Raw genomic sequence first — 13290 nt, 5'->3', positions numbered from 1 at the left:
GAGAGAGAGAAAGGGTGTATAATCAAGGGTTCCAACCCTGACCACTCAGTTTCTGGGCATGTATGCTAGAGAATGCTGCTTCTTTTCCCCCCATCTCAGCTCCTTAATTCTGTAAAGTGGGAACATTCATAGCTTCCCCATGGGTAAATGGTGAGGATTAAACTAACATTTCAGAGCTTCTCTGGTGGCTTAGTGGTAAGGAATCCATCCGCAGTGCAGGAGACGCAGGTTCCATCCCTGGGTCAGAAGATCCCCTGGAGAAGGAATTGGCCATCCACTCCAGTATTCTTGCCTGGAGAATTCCATGAATGGGGAGCCTGGTGGGTTACACAGTCCATGAGGTCTCAGAGTCAGACACGACTGAGCAACTGAACAACATACTTTATCCAGTGTAGTAAACATTCAATGAACACTATTTCTGATAATGATTCCATTGCCAATACAGGCTGTTCCTAATGTTTATAGTCTAATTTTACTGTGTTTTTTCTTGATGCTCACCATACTTGAGTTTTACTCATTAAAAATATTAATAGAGAAGGGAAGACCCTACAGAACAACCGTTTTACCACAAGCTCCACACACTCCTAGAAATGACTTTAAAACACAGAGGAAAACGGTTGTGATGTATTGGGATGCATCAGCCAACGTCATTCTGGATGATTCAGACCCAAGCTGTCAACAGCCTCCACTGCCTTGGCCTCCCTGCTATTCCTCTGCGAGCAATTCCCACTGATCCAACATGATCCTCCAGCATTAACAAGTTTGCTTTGAAACCCACAGTTAAAACGATTTTGCACGCAGAGATGGTGGTGTGAAGATCTCTGCCTGCAGTTTTCTGGGCCTTTCACACATACCCAGATTGCATTAAAACTGTTGAGTTTCAAACGCATCAGGTACAAGTCCTTAGTGAATTCATTTTCACTAGGCTGTTTCTATATTTTATTGCTAGAATAATTCTAGGTTCTGAGTTCTCTCACCAGAGGATTTAAATAGATCCCCTTCAGGACATTCTGCGAGTGAATGAGAACGAGTGTTATGCTTATATTTCCTAAATAGGACCAAGGCTTCCATTTCCAAATTATGCTTTGATATGACTGTAAATCCATTCCACAAGGTTACGGAAACAATACTAAATTTTCACATGGCATTGCATTTCAAGTTTGAGTATGATTTGCTAGCACCACACCTTGCCAGTAGAGCATGGGGCATCCTTAAAGTGATTGTCAAGTGGTGGCACACAGCCCTGCAGCCACAGGTCCTGGGGTTGGGGAAAGGCAGCAGCATAAATAGGATGTGAAATGGTGTATTTAATGAACCTCTTTATTTTCAGAATACAAACTTCAGTGCAGTTTTACCAAATGAGCTTGACCATGTGCTTGATTGATGGCTATCTGTGGAAGATGGCATGAGAAAATTTTCTAGGGGCGTAAGTTTTGAATGTTTGAGGAACACTCCCTGCTCCCAATTTCTCTATTTTTCCATAGTTACAGATGGATGAAAAGTGACCTTTCAAACTTGGTTTCTCATCCTTAACCATTTTTGTATATGGAGAACTTCATCTGTTCAGTTCTAGCTAGCAGCATCTCAGTAACTCTGTCAAGTGGCAAGACTTAAGAGAAGTCTTCCATTAGATACGAGCACTGTGCCTTTTATAGCTGTACATAAATGCTTTAAATTCACTTAATTAGAATAACAGAAGTAGGGAATTTTGCCATGGAAAGTGTTATAGACTGAATGTTTGTAACCTCCAAAATTCATGTGTTGAAATCTGAACCCCAAAGGCAAGGGTACTAGGAGATAGGCTTCCCCAGTGGTTCAGCAAGTGAAGAATCTGCCTGCCATGCAGGAGATATAGGAGATGCAGGTTCGCTCCCTGGGTAAGGAAGATCCCCTGGAGGAGGGCATGGCAACCCACTTCAGTATTCTTGGCAGGAAAATCCCATGCACAGTGGAGCCTGATGGGCTAAGGTCCCTGGGGTCACAAGGAGTCAGACAGGGCTGAAGTGACTGAGCACACAGGCACACAAAAGAGACTGTAGGGAACTCTCTCGGCACTTTTGCCATGTGATAACTCACTGAAGATGGCCATCTATGAACCAGGGCCCTCACCAGACACCAAGTCTTCTGGAACCTTGATCTTGGACTTCATAGCTTCCAAAAATGTGAGACTGTGAAAAATAAACATTTGATGTTTATGCCACCCATCTATGGTATTTTTGCTACAGCAACATACATAGACTAAGATAGGAAATGAAAGAAACACCATTTGGCTTAGCTCCATCACTTTTCAGATGGGAAAGGTAAAGTTAAGTGATATAACCAAAGATGTATTTGCTTGTGACACCAAAAACAGGGACTGAAAAGCCATTCTTTTTACTCAAGAATATTTTCATTTAAGGTTTAACGAGCCTTTGATTTTGTTTGGCTGGTTGGTTGATTTCTGCAGTGCCTATTTACTCTAACAAAGCTCCTTCCTTTCAAAGTCTACAAAACTATGTCACCCTGAAATTTTACTCAAACAACCAAGGTAAGACTGTACACACAGTCACTCTCACGATGTAACCATACAAAACTATCAACCATAAAAAACTATCAACCTTGGTCAGCCTATGCTCTGATAAACACATAATTTTGAAATCTAGATTACCTTCAGACTGTTGGAAAAAGCATCTGATTTGCAGTCAGAAAACCTGGACTGGAATCAAAGTTTTATCAGTCATTAGTTGAGAGCCCATGGGAAGGTACTTCTATCTGATGTTCAATTTCCTGAAAGGAACCCATCCCTCTTTACTGGCTTAGTGAAAATTTGAAATGATACAATATATGTGAAAATGCTGTGCAAGCTACATATAAGTGCCGCACATCAGCATTTACTTTGTTAACGTCACTACTTCTGGTCATTCAATACGTACAATGGCAGGTGAGGGGACAGGATGAATGGATCATGAAATTAAGTCCTTAAAGTACTTAGAATCTAAGGGTGAAAGAAACAAGGAAATAAAACATCACAAAGTAATATGTGCTGTAATGAAGTTATAACTGCTTTGTGAAGAAATGGTAGGGGTGGTAAGGAGTTACCTTGGACTAAGAAAACTATCTTGGAATTCAACTCCTAACTGTAAAGGTATCTTTCTATAAATGCCATTTCTGAGTAAAATTTATGTAACGCATGTTAAGGGTCTTGTCATTCCTTCTTCTTTTCTTTCCAGGCACAGAAAATATAAGGTAGAGCAAGAAAAACAAAGCCCCTACTTCATGATATTTGTTCAGTCAACTATGAAAGATGCTACAGAGGATCAAAATATTCCAGAGGTCTCTCACGGGAAAAGCCCACGCCCCACACTTTCCCTCCTAATAGCTACCAACGGCATCTGTAAAGGCCCTAAAGGTTTGGGTCTTTGGCTACCTGTCTCAGCATCCCCCAGTAAGTCATAGCTGTTCTCTTTCCTCATGCTTTTAAACTCCTCTGCAGGAAAGCAACATCCACATATTGAGACTTGGGCTCCAGGACAAGCCCAACCCAGGGAAATGGACAAATGAAAGTAGACGCCATTGACATGGGCTGGTCTCAGTGGTGCTTCCAGATCTACGGCTGATGCTTCATAAAACAGAGATTTCAGTGATTCGGTTTGCTAATCGCTTGCCTAGAGGCTATGCCCTAAGTGCAGTGCTGGTTCCAAGTTCTCCAGATGTTCTTGATCCTGTTTGGAATGCACATGCCAAAAACCCTGGAAAGCAGCGGGCTCTTCATAAAAGCAGTTCTGACTTGGTGGTCAGATGGGAGCCATCTGTTAGATGGTATCACTCTTCTCACCAGCCACAAGGCAAGGGGCCAAAGCCTGGAGTTCTTGGGGAGACCCTTCCACAGTGGGGTTCTCTCCAACAAGCCAAGGCAAGTTTCTGTGACTATGGTCCCACAGAGAACACCTGCAACGTCTGGGCCCTCGCCAGGGCAAACTTGTTTCTTTCTCTAGAAAGGAACCTCCTTACCCTGACAGCTGAAGATCCCAATGGGTATTTTGGATTTCTCAATTCTAACACTGGGGACGTTTTCTTAAGAATGGCCCCTTTGTGTTAGAGGGAACACTCTGCCAAAGCTACATACCTAACTCTCTCTTCAACTGCTGCCCCACCCTCATAATTCTAGGCTCCCTTCTCAGGATGACTCATGTGTTGTGTTGTGTCATGGAAAATACACTGGGCTAAAAGTCAAGAGGCTGGCTTTTGTTTCTCACTCATGTGAGCTTGGACAAGTCACAGAATCCCTTTTGGCCTCAGGTTTCCCATCTGTAATATGAAAAGAGGTAGGCTCAGCGATACTACCACTCCTTTGAGCTCTAAAACTGAATTTTAGCTGTCTGTTCCCTATTTGATAGTTTCATTTAGGTCCTCGACTCTGGCAGGCTCAAGATCCATCTAGCAGAAGTGTCAAGAGAGGAAGGAGGCAGATTTCCAGAGGCAGTGACCTCATATGGACCTGCCTTCTCTAATTGTGAGAATCTGAGTTCCAAAAAGAGGGCGGGGGCAGCTGTCTGCCATGAACCATCCTGCTCTCCTGGGCACAAGATTGACCTCCTCCATCCCTTGCCAGGGGTAAATATTCCTACTACCAGCTTTAAGTAATTTTTGCCTGTACCACCTCCTGGCTCAGTAAGAGTTTAATTCGCTGAACATTTTTTCTGTTAAAATCCATAAATCATATTTGACTGAGATGATTATATTATGACAATAACTCAAACAAAATTGAGCTATTATTTTCACAAGTAGTAGCTCTCAAATTACCTTCAATTTAATCTCATAGTTGGGAAAGATCTGTTCTGACTTACATCTGTTTTGTCCTCTTGCAATCAAACATTAGTTCTCGGCTATCTATAAAGTACAGAAAACTTTTCAGCACTTTCCTGTCATTTGGTGAATAATCTTTTTCCCATTATTCTTCTTATACGTGTTTTTACCATTCATAAGATACCTGACACTGTGTCATAAAAATCTTTATAGTTTTCATTCCACACGTGCTTCAAGTCTTTGGGAAACTGACTACCTTAAGAAGTTATAATCTAAACAAATATGGTACACCAAAGTAACTATATATCAAGATATAACGATCACATAAAATTCATGAGCAAAATTAATTGTGCATTATACATATGGCATATAAAGTTGAAAGGATTTGAGCATATTGCAAAGGAGTGTTTGGATTTGGTAATTATATAAAGAATACCCTTAGGTCTAGGATTATGCTGACAAAATGGAATAAATCCAGGCCTGGGAGCCCATTTGGCTAAGCTAGCCCTCCACCCACTCTTCTGGGGTCATGTACATTTCCTGGGTTGAGAAAGCAGAGAAGCAGAACTGTAGATATTCCCGGGTTTTCTCTTCCCCAACATCCCATGGAATTGACACCTATCCTTCAGCAGATGCTGTATTTTGACTTTAGAATTTACTCACTGAGTTCACTGTTAACCTCTGCCAGTTTGGACCCTGAAGGAAACCAGTACAGGTCTATTCAATCTGAGTATTTTATAGAATTAGACTGTTGGTTGTTCAATCCTTTATTTGCATGTGCTCCTTTTCCATAAAATGATTTTCCCCAGTGTTTCATGTTCTGGGAAAAATTTTTCCAGACCTTAAAGCACATCACATCATGTACGTAATTATCTATGTGTGTGTGTGTGTAGTCAGAAAACTTTCTTTCTGCTTATATACTATTATCCCCCTAATTTCCTGGCAATTTTTCTTCATAAGGCTCAGGGCTAATCCTTAATGCTTATACTTTTAGTATCTGCCTTAACAATTGTGTTAATTTTCAGAGCTGCCTGAGCCTCATCTGAGAAACTTGGCAAATTGCGGGACAGAATTTGAAAAACAGGCCAGTGTACAGAAACTGATGTTCAAAACAGCCTTCTCAAGTAATTCAACAATATACAGTGTCAACTGTGGAATGAGAAAGAGAATTATTCTTGAGTTTAAATTTCCCACATAATTGCTGCATAGGTTAGAAGTTTCTTTTGAAGATTTTAAAGAGAAGAAATATTTATGTTTTTTTTCTTCCTTGATTCTATTTTCTAAACGTTCAGTGAAGAAAAATAATGTATTGAAAGAAAATTGACATGTTTGTATTGAGTACCTGTATCTGCAAGGTTGGATTCTAAGAACCAGCAGATCTTGTTAGACCATTTGCTTTATGTTCATAAGGGCCATTAAGTTAGAATATTTTGCTTTGAACTTTAACTTGATCTTCCACACTACTGCTCAACTCCATTTCTGATGCTACAAGCTTCCATGGCTAGTTTTATTCTTAGCCATTTGGAAATTCACTCTGAACTGTTCTCATCAAATAAAATCAACAGACCTAGAATTGGATAATTTTGTTCAAATAAAGCAATAGTCTAAAAACCAGAGTAAAGGAATTTCTTTATCCATTATGATGCTAAGTTCTTTGCTATAAGGAATCTCTTAACTAATTCACTCAAACAGAAAACACTAATAAGTTTTTAACAATTGACTCTTTGTCAGGCATCATGCAAAGTACTGGGAGTACAACAGTCTCCAAGACAGAGATGGGTTAATAAGTGATCACAATGCAGTGTGCTCAGATTTACATTAGAAGGACTCCCCTGGTGGTCCAGTGGTTAAGAGTCCTGTCCGCACTCCCAGTGCAGCCTGGGTTCGATCCCTGGACAAGAACTAGATCCCATATGCTGCAACTAAGAGTTCTTATGCATTCATTAAAAATTCCACATACTACAATTTAAGAATAAGATTCCATATGACACAATTAAAGATCCTGCATGCTGCAACTAAGACCTGGTACAGCCAAATAAATATTTTTTTAAAAAAAGATTTATGTTAGAGGGACCAGAAAGGACAGAAAAGTCAGCCTCCTGCAGCTAAAGAAGCCTCCTGAATGAGGTAGAAACACTGAGTTTCTACAATGAGTGTAGAAACACTGAGTTGTAAAGAAAGAGAGAAGAGGAAGGGGAAGGAAAGAGGAGAAAGAATATCCTGAGAATCAGTGCAAAGTGGAGGAGGAGGAGGAGGAGGAAGGAAAAGAGGGGAATGAATGAGGGAACTGCACAGGTGACCTAGATGAGGGAATGAATCCGGTGACATGATTAAGGACATGAGTGACTAAATGAATGATGCTTTCATGGCATCAGGACTGAAGATCTCAAGGGGAGAGTAAACGGCAAGAGACATGAAGCTTGTGACAGGCATTAATGCTGCTTGCCAATATCCAGTCCTGCTCCACACTAGAGGGTTGTCTTCCTGGCTCTCTCATGGTTTGATGAGACCATGCAGCTAGTTGTCACCAGGAGTTGACACTTCTAGGCTACAGTACTAAACTGTTGAGGTGGGACCTGCCAGAGCTCTTTTTGCCTCTGACAAAACATCTGTGATGCCCAGGGAGATAGAGTCCCTGAGTAGATGGCCATGAGAATAACCTCTGCAGACTTGAGCTGTTCTTGGTGCCTGAGTAATCTGAGAGCTGGGGTTGCTGACACCATGAAATGGTCATAACCAAACTGAAATGTGGCCTGCCCTATTCAAGATGAGAGTGGCAAATAAGAATTGTATCACATGCCTTGCTGAGGAGTTTGAATCTTACACTGAGAATGTTGGAACTCCTTTAAAGGTATATAAGGGATGTTTTGATCAGATCCGCATGTTAACACTGATCACTCTGACTGCAAAGGACAGAATGGATTGGAGGGGACAACACGACAACCTCAAATTCCTGAACAGCAGAGACTTACTTAACCATTTCATCCACTAGTTAAACATCTCTTCTAGACCTACTTTCAAAGTGTTGAGACAACAATAACTTGCCTTAGAAAAGTTGAAAAGCTCTATGAAGACATCTAAAAATATTGTTTAAAATATGTTAAAACCTCATGGCTAACATAACTTCAGTATAGCACAATGAGGTGAAATTACCAACTCAGTTTTATCCCATTTTCTTAAACTTTCTAGTAAAAGCAAAATACCCTTCTTTGAATTTTAAACTAAAGTATGAGGGGTTAATTTCTTTGAAATCTGATCACCTTAGATTCTGTGTAAGATGGTTGGAGGCCAAATTATTATGGAAAGAGCAAGTAAACTGAGCCAGCATACTTCATAATTTTCCTTCATTAGCAATTTTTGCAGGCTTCACTGAATTTAATGAAAGAAGTCCCACGTAAATCAAGCCTATCCTCCCAGAGGAAATTTTTTTTTTTTTAATTCTCTTGGACCGAAGTACCGTTGAGCATGTCAACATTCAAATATCAGAACATTTAGCTTAATTAAACTCTTCTATGGTTCCCTTCACTTCTAAATGTGTTTAAAGCTTTAGTACCATAATTCTCTTCTATGCCATGGTTACAAAGGCTAATAGTATCAATCATAGACCCTTAGGCTTATCTAATCCACCTGCCTCATTTTACAAATACAGTGACCAAGGTGGCAAATTATACTAGACATATCTTCAGAAATCTGGAAGAGGAAAATGTCTTAGTCTTTCTAGATTTACTCTGAGATTACACTAATATACCATCTGGTTTTGCTTTTTACTACAAATCAAAGGTTTTGGTAGTATGATACCTGGAAAGGTAGAATTCTAAATTAATGATTGAAAACCTGAAACTTCAAAATTATAAATTACTCAACATACATAAACAAATTGTAAAGCCTTTTTTTTCCTTCCTGGTCCAATTCATGGCTGCTTATCAGAGAGAAGCATCAAGAGCAACATTTGCCAAACTGGGTTCCTTGGAACACAATTGTCCCCTCAGGGTTTACTGAGATTCGCACAGGTTAAAGGGGTTCTAGCATCAGGTGAGTCTCAGGAACATGTCTTAAACTATGTTAAATATTTCATCTTTAGTACTTATTCTGATTTCCCCCTCAAAGGAAATGCTTGGCAAGATTAATCTTAAGCTCACAGCTCCAAAAAGTTAGCATTTAGAGCTTTATTAAATATTTGAAAATGAGGAATTTCTGTTCATTTTTTCTATCACTTGAAGAAATTAGCTTTTTTTCATTAAATACAAATATATAAGAACACATGACGATGCCCAGTTACAGCAAATCTAGGCAAATGTTCTAATGATTCAACAATAAACCAAAGCAGGGACTTCCCTGGTGGTCCAGTGGCTAAGACTCTGCACGTGCAATGCAGGGGCCTGGGTCCGATCCATGATCTGGGAACCAGATCCCGCATACTGTAACTAAGGCCTGCTACTGCTAAGTCGCTTCAGTTGTGTCCGACTCTGTGTGACCCCATAGACGGCAGCCACCAGGCTCCCCTGTCCCTGGGATTCTCCAGGCAAGAACACTGGAGTGGGTTGCCATTTCCTTCTCCAATGCATGAAAGTGAAAAGTGAAAGGGAAGTCGCTCAGTCATGTCCAACTTCTAGCGACCCTATGGACTTCAGCCTACCAGGCTCCTCCATCCATGGGATTTTTCCAGGCAAGAGTACTGGACTGGGTTGCCATTGCCTTCTCCTAGCAACTAAGGCCAGGAGCAGCAAATAAATAAATAAATGAATTGTAAAAAAGAAACCAAAGCAAACTAATTAGTCTCCTTTTTTGTTCAAGAGAAATTAAGTTCTGAATCTACCATTCACTTAGTGCTTAAGTCCTGAATGAGGCAGCTACAATGACAAGTGTACAGCTCAGAAAAGAGTGAACATAATCACAGTCCTTGCTTCTGGCCATTAGAACACATAGAATGTCAAAGCTGGGGGAAGTTTTAGATCAGCCCAAGTCCCTTGCCTTAAGGAACTGAGGCCAACAGAAGCCACAGGTTGTATCCAAGGTCCTTTTTATATGAGGCAGTAACTTGGTTTAACATTTGTATTTGCCCAGTTTCTTCTTCATCATTTATTGACATACCAAACATATGAGTTCCAGCTTAACCGAGTTCAGTTAAACACTGAAACACAAAGATGAACAGAAAAAGGTCTTGCCTTAGAGGCTCATGATTCAGTGCTGTGTTAGAACTGCTACCAGCTCAGATGGGCCAATTGTTAAATTCCCAAGAATTTTGTGACCCAATTATTAAACTCAGCCATGATTAACAATTAAATCATAAAAACTGACAAATTATAAGAAAATGAAAAGTAACAAATACTCAAAACACAGCACTTTCTAATTATCTTACTATATCTCCATGCTCTTGAGCTTATTTACATCTAGTGTTTGTGTACGATGAAAATCTTAAATACTGGGGCCCTCCGGCTCATCTCTTCCCAAGTCCACACTCAGTGGTATCACATGGGTCACTAGAAATCAGAGGAGTGTTGATACAACAGAAATTGGCAGATGCTACAAATTAGCAACATTTTCTCCTTCGAGATGGTTATTCAACATTTACTGCCTCACCACTCAACTAAAATACATGGAGTGCACTTTACTGTGGATAGGAATTTACACATACATGATCTCATACACTCTTCCAAAGAAGTCCATGAGACAGATTTTATGACTTATAAAAGATGGCACTATGCAAAACTAACCATAATACAAAAAAGTCCTATGGTCAGACACAGTAGGAAGCAATGAATTCTGCATGGCAGTCAAAAGAGTACAAGAAGAAAGGGTTTAATCTGAATTTAGTAAATTCATCTAAGAATGGGGCTTCCTTGGTATCTCAGCTGGTAAAGAATCCAACTGTAATGCAGGGTACCCAGGTTCAATCCCTGGGTGGGGAAGATCCCCTAGAAAAGAAAATGATCACCCGTTCCAGTCTTCTTGCCTGGAGAATTCTATGGACGGAGTAGCCTGGCAGGCTACAGTCCAGGGAGTTGCAAATAGTCAGACATGACTGAGCAACTAACACTTTCACTTTCACCTAAGGATGACATGATACACTGACACTTTAAGAAAACTAAACACCATCTGGCTTCTGTTAATAATATATTTCTGTCACTGTGCTTCTTAAACATACTCTCCAAATACCTGCTACTCATTTGTTCAGTGACTATGAAATCTTTTCACTGAAAAGATTTGGTGTTATTTAGAGGCTAAGATCTATGTGATTTATCATTTAAATAACCACCTGCATATCATAAGTTATTTTTTCCTTGAAACTAAGGGAGATAGGCTAGTACACTGAGAAGCATAGAGGAGAAGGGACCAGAATGGCTGAAGCTGGGTTGGGGTTGGTAGTAAGCTGTCTCCTTGACCAAGCCACTTATTCTCCCTGCACTTCTTTTTTCCTCATCTATAAAATGAAAGCAAAATCTGCAGCACTGAAGATGAAACATGAGAATGTAAAGAAAGCACTGGCTCATGAAGGGTACTTAATGGACACTGATTCTCATCCTCCAGTTCCTTCTGCAGCAATGGTCAACCTATTCCACAAGCCTCTCCAGTGAGCTGCACGGGCCTTTGTGGGTGTTCTCCAGGTGTAAATGATCACTCTTCCACATATGCTTGTCTTTGCCTGGATAGCTCTTTCCCTTCAGGCATCAGTTAAGTGTCTCTCCCCTAAGGAGCTGTCCATGATACACTTTAAACTTGGTTAGGTGCTTTTATACTTTGCCTCATTATAGTGTAACCTTCCACCAGAATACAGGTTAAATGCCAATATCATCACTTACTTATTTGCCCACATGTGCCATGAGATCAGAAACTATGCCTATCTTACTTGCCCTTATATTTGAAGGGTGCAGCCCAGGCCTTTAAAAAATTTTTTTTTTTTTTTTTTGCTAGGGTGAATGAATGATCTTCTTAGACCTTTTGAGACAGTTGGTTACATTTGGTACCTACTGTCACTTATTTAGCATCCACATGTCTATTTAATTTTCCTCCTTCAGTCAATACTTTTGTGTAAGCCCTGTTATGTCAATGATTCTTCTTCTAATAAATGATACCAGTTTCCACATTTTCCAATAAGTATAGGTACTGGTACTAAGTTCTTATTATACTGTGTAACCCATCAGAAGTACCATTCTATAGCTCCTAGAGATGCATGGACATCAATTCCCTAGGTAGAGGGGTTATCAAAGAATCTTAGACTTTTTTCGCTAAATTTGGTTTTATATTGGGTTCTAGTTTTGGGGCTTGAGATTCCTGAATAGAATAGAAACCTTTTGTGTGGCAAATGTACATTTTATCTCTGTACATCTTTCCGCTCCCCTTGGTGTGTGGCAGTTCCCATGCTCTGCCCTCCTCATCATTTTGTGCCTGTACCTGCTCTGTTTTAGATGGTTGACACCCATGTGTGAGGCTGGTCACAGGCCATCTGTGTGAGTCCCTTTACCATTAGAGAAGCTTCCAGGTTGCACCCCATGGAAGCAACCAAAGTCCTGAAACACAGCCTCTTTCTTTTCCTCTTCCCTTCAAACCTCTCCTTCTTGTCCTTCCCTTTACATTCCCTCTTTAACATTTCTGATCCTTGTGGTTTTTTCCCTCTCCCTTCAAGTCCTTCCCATATTGTAAAATCATTTCATTTGTATATAAAACCCTTTAATTCCTAGTTGAAATAAAACATTTCCTCTTCAGTTGAACTAAAAGTATCCTTCTTTCAAACATCAGTGAATTCAAGGTTCCCTTATGAACCCTTTCTTTGGTGTGTTAGTGATTACATTAACACTCATTAAAAGAAATATTTTCTTTTTTAGGTGTCCAAATATTGACATTCTGCAGCTTAATTGTTTTAAAAATACTATTGGAATTCTTCCTTCAATCTTTAATGTTTGACTCTTTAAGGCCATGAAGTGGGAATGCATTTTGAATGTAAATCCTAAGTGTCTCTAAATTAAATAAAGCCTGACCCAAAAGAACCTCATTTCTAAATACAGAGAACCTGCTTTGTATATGTGTTTTCTTTCACATGGTAAGGCTGGACTGCACAGAAGGCCCATTCTGCCTCCTAATCCTGTTGTGAAGAACAAGGGTAGTTGAACTATTCAGGAGTTTGATACTTGTGTACATCTGTCTGCCACACCACGATACATCAAAGAAAGGTCATGATGGTATATAACATTTGGAACTAAGATTCCCCTCAGATTCACCACAAGAGCAGAAACAGAGTCAGGTTTTTATCATCAAGTATTCATACAACCATCCAAATGGTAAGTCTCCGGGTGTCTCCAAAGTGCTGAATCTAATGACAAGACAACAACTGGCCAACGAGAAAGCCATGCAGACATGCAGCTAGAATGCCCACAGATGTGCAGCTTCTTTGGAACTGGCCGGTACAGATTTCCTTCACTACATTCACAGAAATGAATGAAACACTCATACACATGATGGTATATCCTCTCTTTCTTAAATGTTTGCAGCCTCTGTCGTGAACTTGCA

Source organism: Bison bison, unplaced genomic scaffold (assembly GCF_000754665.1).
Source record: "Bison bison bison isolate TAMUID 2011002044 unplaced genomic scaffold, Bison_UMD1.0 scf7180017864376, whole genome shotgun sequence".
NCBI lineage: Eukaryota > Metazoa > Chordata > Mammalia > Artiodactyla > Bovidae > Bison > Bison bison.
The sequence above is the reverse complement of the archived record's forward strand: the minus strand, read 5'-3'. Positions refer to the sequence as shown.